Source organism: Lissotriton vulgaris, unplaced genomic scaffold, assembly GCF_964263255.1.
Source record: "Lissotriton vulgaris unplaced genomic scaffold, aLisVul1.2 SCAFFOLD_2124, whole genome shotgun sequence".
In the NCBI taxonomy this organism is placed as follows: domain Eukaryota; kingdom Metazoa; phylum Chordata; class Amphibia; order Caudata; family Salamandridae; genus Lissotriton; species Lissotriton vulgaris.
The window spans coordinates 237,613-253,726 of NW_028244354.1; the positions used below are offsets into that span (position 1 = coordinate 237,613).

A 16,114-nucleotide genomic window follows, 5' to 3' on the forward strand; every position below is an offset into this window, starting at 1 on the left:
GGGTCTTTGCCAGAAGGGGTGGGAAGTTAGCCGAGAACAGTTTGCCCACCGTTGGAGTCAAGTGGACTCCCAGGTAAACAATGGAACTGGCGGCCCAGGCTAGAGGTGTCAGTGGCCGTACGCGGTCCACCTCCGTCTGCGAGAGAGTCAGATTCAAAATATAGGATTTGCCATAGTTCACCCTGAAGCCAGCCACCTCTTCATATTCTAGCAAGAGTTCCCTAATGCAGGGCAATGAATGTTCCGGGTCCGCTACAGAAAATAGAACGTCGCCCGCGAATAGCGTGATCTTATGTTGCTCACCTGCGAATGGTAAGCCTCGGACCCCCTCATGTTCCCTCACCGCCATCGCTAAAGGTTCAATGCTGAGCGCGAACAGTAGGTGGGAGAGGGGGCAGCCCTGCCTGGTGCCCCTCGAGTGCGGGAAAAACGCCGACATCTGGCCATTCACCACCACTCGCGACCTGGGGCTGCAAAAGTTCGCCCTCACCATAGTGATACATTTTTCCGAAAACCCAAAGGCTGTCAACGTGTTAAACAAGAAGCCCCAATCTACCCGGTCAAAGGCCTTTTCCGCGTCAAGACCCACAAGCACTGCCGGGATGTGGAACCTGTCCGCCTTTTCAATTAAATGAACCACCCTGCGAGTGTTGTCGTGGGTCTGGCGCCCTTTGATGAATCCGGATTGATCCGGGTGTATGATTGCCGGCATCAGGTCTTGTAACCTGCGTGCCAGGATTGCCGAGTATAATTTAGCGTCAATGTTGAGTAACGCTATGGGGCGAAAGGAAGCACAGTGCGCGAGATCCTTCCCCGGCTTCGGCAGGACAGTGATTACTGCCTCCGCTAGGGAACCCGCAGAGAACCCGGACACAGCCATATCATTAAAAAGCAACACTAGGAAATCACATATCTCGGAAGCGTATGATTTGTAAAAGACAGCGGTATAGCCATCCGGCCCCGGCGCCTTGTGTAACTTCAAGTTTTTAATGGATTCAAGGACCTCCTCCCTAGTGATCGGCGCCTCCAGCAACTCATTCCACTCTTTAGAGATCTGGGGTAGGGGCAGACGTCGCAAATACTCCCTTTGGGCTTCCGCTGCGAGACTGCCCCTGTGTAAAGGTCAGAATAGTAGCAGCCAAAAATGTCCGCCTTCGTTTCATCCCGATGCTGCAGGACTCCCGTTGCATCTCTAATTCCTCCTATATATTCGCGTTCCCTCCTATCTCGCAATTGGCGCGCCAGATGCCTACCCACCTTGTTCCCACAGGAGTAGGAGTGTCGCCCTAGTCTCAAGAGCGTGAGTTCGGCCCTGTTGTTGTAGTGAGCCCTTAGCTTCCCCCTCACCGCCGTCAATGGACGGAGGGTCACTCTCGAGGGGTTAAGCTTGTGAGCCCGCTCGAGGTCCACTACCTCAGCTTCTAAGGCCTCACGGTCCTTCCGTCGCAATCTGTTGAGTTGCGCATTGAGTCCCAGGCACGTGCCCCTGACTGATGCCTTAAAGGCGTCCCAAGTGTTCGAGACCGATGTATCCGAGGGGGGATTAAGCTCAAAGAATTCCTTAATGGCAACTCGCAGCGCCTTATTGGAGGTATCGTCCCTGATCACCGAGGCCGGGAAATACCATTTCCGCTGACCGGCACCAGACGACGACCAACGGAGGTTAAGCACCAGCAAACTGTGATCCGAGACTGATATCGGAAGGATGGTGGCATCCAGGACATCTCCACGAAGAGCTTGGCCTATAAAAATGTGATCCAGTCGGGAGTAGGAGTGGTGCACATGGGAGAAGAATGTGTAGTCCCTTGAGGTAGGATGAAAAATTCGCCACCCATCAACCAACCCCAGCTCCCCCACCACCTGCTTCGATGAAGTAGAAAACACCCCCGTACCCGCCCTGTGACCCCCAGAGGTATCCACCTCCTTATCCCACACCAAATTAAAGTCCCCCAGTAGAAACAAGTTCCCTTCCGCAAAGTCCCCAATTTTTTGTAACAAGCATTGTAAAAATGTATTTTGACCAGAGTTGGGGAGATACACTACTACAAAGGTGCACAGCCGCCCCTGAACGAGCCCCTTTACCATCAGCCATCGGCCCTCCTTATCATTGCGCACCTCTACTGGTTGGAAATGAAGTGTCGCGTGGAAGATGAGGGCTACCCCTCTATGTTTTGTGGCAGCAGAGGATCTATATATAATGGGATACACCTTATGCCGCAGGCGCAACTCATCCTTCCGTGCCAAATGAGTTTCTTGTAATCCCACAATATCCAGCTGGTGATCAGTCACATACTTCCATACCTTCTGCCTCTTCTGCGGTGAGTTCATACCCTTGACATTCCATGTCCCTCTGCTAACTGGCATAGTACAGTAAGACCCTGGAGCTATCAGCAGTCATCTCGTGATTCCCCTCCCCCGCCCTCGGGAGCCCTTCAGTCAGAGGCAATGTTAGTGGCCCAGCCACGCCTCCCCCCAGGTATCCCCCAGCTCTCCACCAGTTTGTAACAGTCTCGGCAACAGCCCCTCCCAGACCACGCCCCCTTGGAACATTCGCACACAACACCACCCATTCATCCAACAGGTCCCCCTCGTCACCACCATGGAGCCCACCCACCCCCTTCGCCCCAACCCCCGCACCCCCCAACCTCCCCTGTAAAGAAAGAAACAACAGGTAGAAAAAACTCAAAACATTAAATTTGAAAATGATACTCATCAGTTCCAGTAGTCCAAAGTTCGTAAAGGACCCTCCAGACTGGAATCGGGGCAGGAGGACCAACTTGGTGACCCCCAAGGCCACGGTCCGGGGTGTCTCCTCCAAAAGTACATCCATACCCCCAGACCTAAAGTCAAAGTCAAAGTCAAAAAAATTTGTATAGCGCACTACATACCCAGAGGGTTTCAAGGCGCTTAGGAAGGGGAGGAGGATTATTTGTCAAATATCCACGTTTTAAGCTGCTTTCTGAACGCTAGGTGGTTCTGGGTGAGGCGAAGCCCCTCCAGCGCCGATCCACCCTCAGGGCAAGTGTCATGCCGCTCCGGAGCTTTGTTGGGAATCAGCCAAAGTCGCCGAGGCCACCAAGGCTACCGCGTTACCCCTTTCCTGCAGGCTAGTGTTGTGATCCGGCCGCCGCCGGTCCGGAGATGCGCCCACTCTGTGCCAGGAGGAAGAGCGATGACGCCTCCGCGAAGGAGATGTGCTCGCCCCCTGAGAGGACGCGACGTCGTTCAAACCCAAGAGAGCGGATCTGTGCCAGCCGATTCTGCCATCGGAAGATGATTCGGAAGGGGTGACCCCAGGAGTAGGCGATGTTGCGTTCCCGCAGGAAGGAGGTCACCGGCCGAAACTCCCTTCTCTTCTGCAGCGTGGAAGCTGCCAAATCCTGGTAGAGCTGTGGACGATGGTCCCTGAACTGGAGTGATGTGATGGCTCTGGCTTTACGCAAGATGCGTTCTTTCACTTGGAAATCGTGCACGCATACGAGGATGTCAGGAGGGGGCCCCCCCTCGCCTGGGCAGCCCCACTCTGTGTACTCTGTCCATCTTGATTTCCAGCACATCCTCCTCATCCAAGACTTGCAAAAACAGCTCCTGAACGTAGCCACGCAGGTCCCCCGCCTCACCATCCCACGGCACTGCGCGGATGCGGATGTTGTTCCTACGGGACCAGTTTTCCAAGTCCTCCGCGTGGGACTGCAGATCCAAGTTCTGTTCCGTGAGACGGATGATATCTTGCTGCAGCTGGTGCACATCATTAGCCACACTCAAATCATGGTCCTCTAGGGTCGCCACCCTCTCGCCAATTCCATCCACATCTCTCCGTACCTCCCGTAGATCGGACGCCAATTGTGCGTGGAGTTCAGAAATATCTTCCTTGATGGAGGCAAAGAGCTCAGACATAAAAGCCTTGGTTGCAGGTGCCTCGTCGTCCGATTGCCTCGATGAGCCACTGGCCCCTGGAGATGCCAGCTGCTGCAAGGATTTAGACGCTCCATCCTTCCCCGGACGCCCTTTGCGCAGCGTGTTGGACATCGCGGTGGACCGGAGGCAACACTCCACCAGGGGGACCCTCACCCCCCGAAAACTCAAGACGTCAGGTCGCTATGGGATCACCGGGTCCGCCGCTGGGGCAACGTCCCCGACCGATCAGCCCAAACGGTCTCCTCCTCTCTGATCAGGGAGCCACCAAGGCCTCACCGCCTGCCGATTCCTCCGAGTGGTAGTTCGTCAGCGGTTACTCCGTGCCAGAGGGGTCAAAGAGCACCCGACCCCCCACGCCAGTGCCCAGTAAATCAGAGCATGTAAAGTCACTGCCGCGCCTCCTCTTCTTCCAACCCAGGTGCAAGCAAGTGATACCCGCAAGCAGTAGCCACCCAGACCTTCCAGTGGAGTCCAGACAAAATGGCCCCGCTACACTCCCTGCTGGGGTGCACTCGGTCAGCGATCAATGCAATGTCTCAGCACCGGCAGCTCACCTCACCCCGGGCCCCGAGCCTCAGCTCTCCGACAATGCAGGTATCCGCATTCTCAGTGCCCTTCCACCACACTGTCCAGTCCGCCGTCTGCACTCCCGAGGCGTTTCCGGCCTGCTCAAGCTGCCCACAAGGTGGTGTAGGGACCCAGCCTCCTCTGCCTTTATGGTCCCCAAGTATCTGCGCCAGTATCACCAATGCTATCCTGCAAGCGTGGGCCAATCAGTCAGGCCACCGTAGCGTCCCTGAGTCCACGATGCAGGGAAAGTCTGTGCTCTGCTCGACCCCCCCCGCCGGGTCCTCTCCTCCGACACCGGCTCTCCTCGCCTCCTCCTGTAGCAGCTGCGGGGCCCCCACCAGCCGATCTGACTCACCCCAGCGGTCCCCGGCGGGCGCAGCCTCCGTCGGGCACAGGTGCCTCCGTCGGGCACAGGTGCCTCCGTTCACTCCCCCGGGCGATCACCGCCGGTATTCCTCGGCTCCGTCACCTCTGGGCCCCTCCCCACGCCTCAGGCCCGGCACCGCCGACTCCTTTCCCCGGAACAACCGGGAGTGCAGGGCCGCCCCTCCACCGGCAAGTCGCGCTCCTCCTCTCACGTCCGGCGCTGGGGAGACCGGAAGCAGCAGGCCCAGAGCGGGCCCCTCCCCCACAACAGTAGCCTCTGCCAAACTCCGGAGCCGGCTTCTGAACTACGCGAGGCCGGCGCTTTTCAGGCCGCAAAGTGCCGCTGCGCCTGCGGCCGCTGCAGACGTCGCTCCGCTTCACCGGCGGCACCGGACTGCTTCTCTATGCGTCGGCGACCTCCGCCGCCCTTTTGGAGCTCGTCCAGGACCCTGCTGTTAGATGCTGTGCTGGATCGGCGCCGGAGAGGCTCGGAGAAGCGTCCTACTCCGACGCCATCTTGGCCACGCCCCCCCCCTACAAAACTTTAAGGCAACGATTGGTGGAGTGGGAGCGACATGGCTGTGTGCAAGGGATGGGACTTATGAAATGATTTCAGGAGTACTTTTTCTATAGCTCATAAACCACACTAAGTATGATACTTAGAAAACAGCAAATGCATCAAACAAAAACATGTATGGTCTCAAAAATACTGCTCCCTGTAATTGGGGTGTTGTAAGACCCTCAAACTCTTGGACCCCTGCTGCATTATTGATAACAGCAGTCCTGAGTAGCAGGCTATCTCCTCTGCATCTTTCACCTCTTCCCCAACATGCCTGACCATCACTCCGATTTTGAATCAGGTTCTCTCTCCCATTAAGAAAAAAATAAAGCTCCCCCACGTTGTCGCCCTTGTTTATGCAAAGGTGCCCTCGGTCCTAATGCTAAAAAGGTAAACAAGCTTCCATGCCCATTTTTAAAGGTAGACAGTGATAACTGTGATGCATTGGGCCCCTCAAACCCATGGGCCCCAGTCCTGCTGCATCTGCTTAATTATTGATAACCAGCAGTGGCCACTTACACACCTGGCAGCAGTACCTGCTTCACTAGTGAATGGCCTTTTTTAAAGAAAAAAAAGGGGGGTAAAAGTCCACTTATATAACCGCATTTACTTTGTAATCCTTCATCTGCTGCATAGTACTGCATATCCAATTCTTCAGTGCTGTAAACTAGTACTTACAAACTTTCTATTCTGAAGGAAAGATTTATGTATTTTCGGAAATTCTGCTTTATTGTACAGTACAGGAAGACAAATGCGTTCTTGTTGCACACTTATGTTTTTAAGTGAACCTAGTTCTATGTATGTTGCGGTTTAATTTGCTGTACAATTCACTTCTTTTGTGGTCTTCTGCCATGTTTTTCAAATATGTTGAGCATGGATTCAGCAGCCATTTAGTCTCCCAAACCTACTATGCAATGGGATCACCCTGGACACCTTGTTGCTGTTGTCATAAGGCTGTTTGAGCTCAGGTACATAAAACCAACCATCTGCTTATTGGCGCGCAGATTAATATGTCCTCACAGCAAACGAACAAACATTAACTATTCCCTTTGTCGCTAAACACTTCCCACCCACTTTAACAATTTCTTCTTTAACTTCATTTTGACAACTTCAGTTAGTGACGAACCCTTCTGCCCTTTCTCCTGACTCCAATATTTCTTTGCACCGAACCAGCCTATCTGCCCCTGGACCAAGCCTGCTTTCCTTTCATTCCATCATTCTCCTCTTAATTTTGGTTGCTCTTTTCCCTGTTGCCTCTAATTTCGTCCTTAGTGCCTTTTGATGAGCTTGACCTCTATAACTAATACCTCTATCTCTGACTGCACCTCTTTCACAGTGCTCAACCTGCTGCTGAAGCCTATTGTCCCTGTACCATAGTGGGCTGATAGGCTCATTGCTTCCCTTGAGTAACTGTGCGGTTGTGAATTCAGTGCTGTGAAGCAATTAACACGCCCAAATATCCCAGGGTGACGAGGGCAGTTATTACCAATCCACCCAGTGTCCTGCAAGTCCCTCCGTGTGTGGTGTGCATGTAAACTTCATAGGAAATAATAATTGAATTTATCAACACTGTGTTGTTCTGTAATTACCACATATCCTATCCACGATTCAAGCTGAAAAAAACAGCTTCCACAAGATTCTGGAAATTTCTGTAATAAAGGCCTAACTATTGATGTTTATGCATTACAATAAATACAGCCAGTTGTTAACTTATTGAATTTCAATGGATTTTGAAGCACTTTTGATACTCTTGCTGTTAGTAGGATGTTAGTTAAATACATTCTTGAGCAAGCCTCACATAGGTCAGGAATTTCAATGGGGCAAAAATAAAAATACATAATTGTCTATTGTTTTCAGCAATTTGCAAAGAAACATCATTTACAATGCAATCGCTCAAATCTCTCTAAATGTGAGACCTATTGCATTGCACATGATTGTGCTTTTCTAGCAACTTTTTAACCCTGCCAGCACACTTCCTGACCCCCGCCCCCACCGCACTCGGATCACAGCTCTCACAAGAGCTCTCAGTAACTGAAGACAGACTGGAAATGCAGCAAAGAAAAAACACTGCACTTCCAGGCCATCTTCATTGACATGAAATTCCAGAGGCATTTAACGCCCCCCTGGGAACCCAGCTACGCCCCCCAGGGGGACGCGCCCCATAGTTTGAATACCTCTGCTCTAAGGCCAAAAAAGTGGTTATTTAACATGAGGTGCGATGCAAATGGGATTTGGAATAATTTTTTCGTACATGCCATTAACTCTATATTTAAAAATAGATGACCCTGGAACTTAGGAACTTTCTCAAAATGTCCAGAAATTATAATTTTTTAAAAAGTTTAATCTTTTGACTTTATATGACTGTTGGATGTGAATTATCACTTAGGGAACTAAAATATGTGTGTTTAGAGTCATTTTAATGCTCGAAATTGGTTAAAGCACAAGCTTCTGAGAAGGAGGCAAAGTCTATAAAAATACCATATTTGGTCACTCTGAGGCATTAAATATTGGCTATTCAACTTGAGGCACGATACAAATGACATTTGGAATCATGCTTTGTATGTGCCAAAAAATTATTTTTTTGATGAAAATCGATGACCCTGGACCATAGGAAATTTGTCATATAGTCAGAAATTGTGATTTCTTAAATTTTTTAACTTTTGACTCAAGGTGGGTGGTTAACTCCTCTCCGCCAGCGGAGTTTACAGACTTTTGAAACTCCGCACTTCGTTTGTAGTGCGAAGTTTTCAAAAACTTCGCACTCGCAGCAGAGTGGACTTTACCGGTGCAGAGGACAGGAGTCTAGGACTTACCTACCTTCCAAATGGTGTCCTGCTCCTGCTACTGGCTGCACTCAGCTTCTGCTGCTCCGGACAGGAGAATTCAATTAACAGGAAGAACTGCAGTGCGCATGGCGTATTGCGTGAAGGCATGCCTGACCCGATGAAATCGTATGATACAAATGATATTTGGAATCATTATTTGTACATGTCAAAAAATCAATTCTTTGATAAAAATTGAAGACCCCGGACCTTAAAAATTTCTCAAAATTTTCAGAAAAGGTGATTTTTCAAAAGTTTAATATTTTAACTGTATATCACTGTTGGATGTGAATTATCACTTTTGGAACTAAAATAAGTGACTTTAGAGTCATTTTTATGTTCGATATTGGTCAAAGCAAAAACTTCTGAGTAGGAGGAAAAGTGTATAAATATGGCATATTTGGTCACTCTGAGGAATTAAGAAGTAGTTATTCAGCATGAGGGGCGATACAAATGCCATTTGGAATAATTTTTTCTCAGTGTCAAAAAATCGATTTTTGTCCAAAATAAATGACCCTGGACCTTAGGAACTTTCTAAAAAGGGCCAGAAATTGTGACTTTTCAAACATTTCATCATTTGACTGTATATGGCTGTTGGGTGTGAATCATCACTTTTGGAACTAAAATAAGTGCATTTAAAATCATTTTTATGTTCGTAAACAAGCTTCTGAGTAGAAGGAAAAGTCTATAAATAAGGCATATTTAGTCACTCTAATTCCTTACAAAAGTGTTCATTCAACATAATGCACAATACAAATGACATTTGGAATCGGTTTTAGTACATAACAAAAAATCCACTTTGTTGAAATGGTGATTTTTCACATTTTTCATCTTAAATGACTAATGGTGTGAATCATCACTTTTGGTAACAAAATAAGGGTGTTTAGAGTTGTTTTCTTGCTTGAAATTGGTTAAAACTAAAACTTCTGAGCAGGAGGAAAAATGTATATAAGTGGCATATTTGGCCAGTCTGATGCCTTAAATGGTGGTTATTCAACTTGAGATGCAATACAAATGATATTTGAAATAATTTTTTGTACATGCAAAAGAATAATGTTTTGTCCAAAATCAATGACCCTGGACCTTAGGCACTTTCTTAAAATGATCAAAAATTTTGACTTTTCGAATGTCTCATTGTTTGACTGTATATGACTGTTGGATGTGAATCATCACTTTTGGAATTAAAATAATTGTGTTTAAAATAAATTTCATACTCGAAATTGGTCAAAGCACAAGCTTCCGAGTAGGAGGAAAAGTCAATAAATATGGCATATTTGGTCACTCTGAGGCCTTAAGACATGATTATTCAGCATGAGTCACAATACAAATGACATTTGGAATATTTTTTTCTCCATGTCAAAAAGTCAATTTTTGGTTGAAAATCAATGACCCCCAATCTTAGGAACGTTCTAAAAATGTTCAAAAGTGGTAACTTTTAGGATTTTTCATCTTTTGACTGTATATGACTGTTGGATGTGAATCATCACTTTTGGAACTAAAATAAGTGTATTTAAAGTCATTTTCATGCTTTTAAATGGTCAAAGCAAAAGCTTCTGAGTAGGATGAACAGTCTTTAAAGATGGCATATTTAGTCACTCTGATAACATAAAAAGTGCTCATACAACATAAGGCACAATACAATTGACATTTGGAATCATTTTTTGTACATGCCAAACAAAATCTATTTTTTCAGGGAAATCATTGAACCCCAGATCTTAGGAACTTGCTAAAAATGGTTAAAAAAATGGTGATTACTCAAATTTTTCATCTTTTGACTGTAATGAATGTTGGATGTGAATCATTACTTTTGGAAACCAGATAAGTATGTTTAGAGCTGTTTTCAAGCTCGAAATCGAAGTAGGAAGAAAAGTCTATAAAAACAACAAATTTGGTCACTTTGAGGCTTTAAAAAGTGGTTATTCAACATTCGGGACGATACAAATGACATTTGGAATATCTTTATCCATGCCTAAAAGCTCAATTTTTTTATGTACATTGATGACCCTGGACGTTAGACACTTTCTCAAAATGATCAGAAATGGTGATTTTTCGATTGTTTAATCTTTTGACTAAATATTAATGTTGGATGCGAATCATTACTATGGACCTAAAATAAGGGGTTTTAGAGTCATTTTCATGCATGATATTGGTTGAAGAACAACCTTCTGAGTTTGAGGAAAAGTCTATAAAAATTGGATATTTGGTCCCTTGAGGCATTAAAAACTGTTTATTGAACATAAGGCATGATACAAATGACATTTGGAATCATTTTTGTACATGCCAAAAAAATACATTTTTTATGAAAATCGATGACCCCGGACCTCCGGAACTTTTTTATAATGGTCAGAAATGGCAACTTTTTAAATGTTTAATCTTTTGACTGTATATGACTGTTGGATGTTAATAATCACATTTGGAACTAAAATAAGTGTATTTAGGGTCATTTTAAAGCTCAAAACGGGACATAGCACAAACTTCCGAGTAGGAGGAAAAGTCTGTAAAAATTGCATATTTAGTCACTCTGAAGCCTTAGAAAGTGGTCAATCAACATAAGGTATGATCCAAATGAGATTTGGAATCATTTTTGTGATGAAAATCAATGATCCTGGACCATTAGAAACGTTGTCAAAATGATCAGAAATTGTGATTTTCAAATGTTTAATCTTTCTACTATATGTGACTGTTGGAAATGTGTTGAGAGTCAATTTCAAGCTTCTGAGTAGGAGGGAAAGTCTGAAAGTATGGCATATTTAGTCACTTTGATTCCTTAACAAGTGGTTATTCAACATAAGGTGCAATATAAATGGCATTTGGAATCACTTTTAGTACATGTCAAAGAATCTACTTTTTATTGAAAATCGAAGACCCTGGCCGGACCTTAGGAACTTTCTAATGTTTAATCTTTTGACTGAATATCACTGTTGGATGTGAATCATCACTTTTAGAATGGCCCAATTACAATGTTGTGCGGAAACATTCCGCCCGACTCCTTCTCGGAATCGGTTCTGACCGACTGGCAATCAGTGGTTCCGATTACGATGTTTCCGAACATCGTTCAGTCGGACTCCAATTCACTTCTATCAAGCCTGTGTTCCAACCGACAACACAAGTTCCTATAGGGAAAAGGGTTGTTTGTGGAAAACCTTGCACACTGTCATGGGCACCCCATGGTGCTTGCCACACAGTGCAGGGTTTTACAGGGGGGTAATTGGGTACCACCGCGGCCCAAAACCGGAGGCCTCAGGATGAAGGTGGGCCCGCTAGGGGCCCCCAAAGTCAGTATCCGACAGCCTTTTTGTGCCAGATAGTCTGATTCAGAAAGGCTGTTCGAATCTGACATTGTAATCGCTCCGTTGGAAACGCTGTCCGTAGATTCGGCTCCGACTGACACAGATTCTCCGAGAGTCGGTCGGGACCGATTCAGAATGTCTGAAGGTTTTTTTTTCTGATGGCGAATATCGTAATCAGTTGGCCAGTTTGATATCTGACCGAGTCGGGCGGATGTGTTCTGACACGGTCTAGGGGACTCAGACTGTCATTCGGAGGCTTTCCGCACAACAACGTAATCGCCTCTAAGTGTCTTAAGAGTCATTTTCATGTTTGAAATTGGTCAGAATAAAAACTTCTGAGTATGAGGAAAAGTCTATAAAAATGCCATATTTAGTCACTCTGATGCCTTAAACAGTGACCATTCATCATGAGGCGCGATACAAATTACATTTGTAACAGTTTGTTGAACAATCCAAAAAATCCTTTTTTTTTTAAATCAATGAACCTGGACCTTAGGAACTTTCTAAAATGGTCAGAAATGGTGATTTTTCAAATGTTTTACTTTTTAATGTATATGACTGTTTGATGTGAATCATCACTTTTAGAACTAAAACAAGTGTCTTAAAGTCATGTTATGCTCTCAATCGGTCAAAGCACAAGCTTCTTAGTAGGAGGAAAAGTCTATAAAAATGGCATATATAATTACTCTGAGGCCGAAAAAAGTGATCATTCAACATGAGGCGCAATACAAATTACATTTATAATAATTTTTTGTACACAACAAAAAATCATTTTTGTCATGAAAATCGATGAGCCCTGACATTAGGAACTTTCTACAAATGGACAAAAATCTTGTTTTTTTTTTAATGTTTCATCTTTTGACTGTTTATGACAGTTGGATGTGAATCATTACTTTTGGAGCTAAAATAAGTGTCTTTACAGTCATTTACATGCTCGATATTGGTCAAAACACAAGCTATTGAGTAGAAGGAAAAGTCTATAAAAATAGCATATTTATTTACTCTGAGGCCTAAAAAAGTCGAAAATCGATGACCCCTTCTCTTAGGAAGTTTGTCAACATGGTTAGAAATGGCGATTTTTTTAATGTTTAATCTTTTGACTGTGTATGACCCTTGGATTTGAATCATCACTTATAGAGCTAAAAAAGAGTTTTTATGTCATTTTCATGCTTGAAATCAGTCAAAACACAAGCTTCTGATTAGAAGAAAAAGTCTATAAAATGGCATATTTAGTCATACTCGAAAACCGTTCAAAATACAAGTTTCTTAGTGGGTAAAAAAAGTATATAAAAATAGCATATTTAGTCACTCTAAGGCAGAAGTCTTCAAACTTTTGTCGGCTGAGACCCCCCCATCTAACCCTTTTTAAACATCGAGCCCCCCCACCACCACCACCCTCTAACAAAAATGTTCTGGAAGCTGGTACTCTGCATCATTGATGGCCATTCCCTCCTGCAGAGCCCAGGTCATATAAGATAAATAATATTAAATAAAGTAAGAGTGTTTAGTAAACTAAAGTTTTTGTAGTGCTTGTGCTTAATATAAAGGTCAAACTAAAAGTCTCCAAGAAAAAACTAAAAAAAACACAACATTTAGGATAGATTAGTAAAAACACTCCCAAAACACAGGTGAGGAGTGTGCGTGTTTTTATCCACAGAGACGGACAATGTGTGGATATATTCTTGCTTTTGCCATCCTCAGGTTGTGCTCCACTTCCAGTCTTGAGCAGTACCTGGAAACGGGAGTGCTCACAACATTTTGTAATATATTTTTTTCAGTTTTATATAGAGCAAACATGACCCAAAGGTATTGGATCGCGTTACAGGAGCATCTTTTACATTACACAAAAAACACATTAATTTTTTGTAAGCACAGGGAGATTAAGTGATTTGCCCAGAATTACAGGATGTTTAGCAAACACCATGAATTGGTTTACCAGCTCCGCGGTCATCGGCTCTGGCTGTTGCGCCACATCCTTGCCCTTAGACAAGATATCAGAAAAAGGGAGCCTAAGAGAAGTAATGACACAGCTGATCAAGAAGTGTGTGATGGGGCGTGGCCATGCGCCGACGGAGATGGCCACCTAGGACGCGAGCTCTGCCAGGACTGATACTGTCCACCCAAATATCCGTCTGGAATCCGACCCAGGGCGCCCTTCCATCAGCGCCCTGGAACCCTGCTGGGGAGCGCTCTCGGCTGGTGCAAATAGCGAAGTCAGACGCCGCCTGGTGACCGAGTTGCAGCCCTCCATATCTCCGCGGCCACAAGGGGAGGTCCGCCCAGAGCACTGAGGCCAGGTGCCCACAAACCTGAGGCCCCGGCTTGGGGCCTAGACCGAGTACTCAACACCTGAGGGGGCCTATCGGCTGGAAGTCCTGCTGACTGTTCGGCACCTGGGCTGTGGCCCAGAAGACCATCCAGCGGGCCCTGGGGCCCTACTGAGCGGGGGCGTGTCAGTTCCCCCGGGGTTATCGAGAGCCCTGAGAAGTGCGCAACACGACGGTGGTGCGCCATTTTGCCGCGGCTCCTCAGGGGCTGAGGACGGAGGTGCGGAGCTGGATCGCACACCCAGTGGGAACCAACGGTCAGTGCGAGCGCCCCAGGGGCGAGTGTGGGGCTCGAAGATTTGGCAGAGGACAGTAGTGCAACCTGCGGCGGTAGTGAGAGCCGAAGTACAGGTTTAGGCCGGAGCGAGTGGCCTCCGTGGAGGTGCCCCGGGGGGACAGAGCCCCGGCATCGTGGAACCCAGAAGGGCAGGCCCCGGGCCCAGCATACGCAGCAGGAGGTGAGGTGAGGGGGCCCGGAGGGTGCTAGACTGTGCCAGGCCAGGAACCCGGAAACCCAGGAGGAGCGAGAGGCCCAAAGGAGAGCAGCGCTAACAATCCCGCATTTGCAGAGTGGGCGCGGGCCCACGGAGGGTACTCTGGGCGCTCCCTGGAGCAGAGGCGCACTGTGCATACATACAGCTGCTTTGGGCCCTGTAAGTGGCGGACCTGGCGAGGCTTCCTGGAACTGTAGCAGTGTGCGGCAGGTGAGGTGGGGCCCGATGGTGGTGTTATTACCTCCGCAGGTAGCGAGTGAGTGGGATGCGCGGGAGGCCTCCCTGCTGAGGGAGGGGACATTCCTTTCAGAGTGGCGACAAACACGCAACTGACCTCACACCTCGTCCAACAGGCCTGCAGATCCTAGCAGTCAGGTGGTGGGCCACAGGAGTGACAACTCTTTCAACATGAGGCCTAAAGGAGGAGCCAACACCCAGACCAACAAGTTGGACAAATATGCAGTGCCACTAGGGCAGGTACAGGCAGGTGTGGCGGCTGAAGACCAGACGGGCCAGAAGGAGCCGTCCCTGACTTCCATAATGGCCGCGATCCAGACGCTAGGCACGAACCTAGAGACAAAAATGGACAAGATCTCAATTGAGGTGAACCTAATACGAACAGATCTGGGTAAGACCACAGAGAGATCCAAAGCCAACGCAACAGACATCACAGCATTGCAAGCCTCGGAAAAAAGCTTGAAAGTCGGATTAATGACCTTGTGCACCAGCACCGCCAAATGGCCCTTCGGCTCGAGGATCAGGAAGGGAGGGCCCGGAGAAGTAACATTCGAGTGGTAGGTGTGCCGGAGGGAACGGAAGGGCACAGCGTGGAACTGTTCCTAGAGGACCTGATACTCACCCATCTAAAGCCGAAACGGTTGTCCAAGATCTTCACGATTGAGCGGGCTCACCGCGCACCAGTCCCAAAACCCAAGCCGGGGGCGCCGCCCAGGACCATCATTGCTAAACTCCTGAGCTACAGAGACCGCGACGCTATCCTCCAGGCGGAAAAGCAAAAGGGCGCCCTACAGCATGAAGGAGCCACAATCCGGTTTTACCCTGACTTCACACTGCAAGTCCAGCAGGAACGGCGATCCTTCTTGGGAGTAAAGGCGGTGCTCCGAGATAGTGGCATAAATACATGATGTTCTTTCCAGCCAAGCTGAAGGTCATCGCGGGGGGCAAGTCCCTGTTCTTCACCACTCCAGCGGAGGTCCAAAACTGGCTTGACCCAGCAGCTCCTGCGGAACAGGCACAGCAAGAACGTGGCTCATGGAGGGAGCATCGGGCCGCATCCCCTGGGTCCACGGCGAACAGATCGGAAGTGGATGCGCAGAGCCAGCATTCATGGCGTTCTAGATCGGCCAGCCCCCAGTGGGACTCTATCCGTGACACAGCTGCATGCTGATGACGACGACTACGAGACCAGACCCTGCTGAACTGTAATGTATATTGTACTGGGGATGATTGCAAACCTTTGACTCGGTTTGGGGGTGGCGCACACATTTGCCCAGTGACTATACGACTTTGCTGCTATGCTATGGGTGCTCCACGGCTGAGGGGACCTTAATAGCGCGGGAGCAGTGCGCCGGCTGGAGTTGGGGCCGGCACACGTTTCCCCTAAAAGAGTTTCTACGGGAGGGGGCGGTTTTCCTCACTCCCGGGTTGGGCGAAAGGTGCTCTTCTAATTGGGGTATTGGGCAGTTTGAAGCCTACGGAGCAGGGAGCAGGGTGGGGGGAACTGTTGGGGGGGTGATGAGTCCCGTGG

The 16,114-nt window shown here is 47.7% G+C and overlaps 1 pseudogene; it reads left to right on the forward strand.

Moving 5' to 3' along the window:
• Nucleotides 1–14,754: 14,754 nt before the first annotated feature.
• Nucleotides 14,755–15,754, forward strand: LOC147667586 (uncharacterized; annotated as a pseudogene).
• The last annotated feature ends 360 nt before the right edge of the window (nucleotides 15,755–16,114 follow it).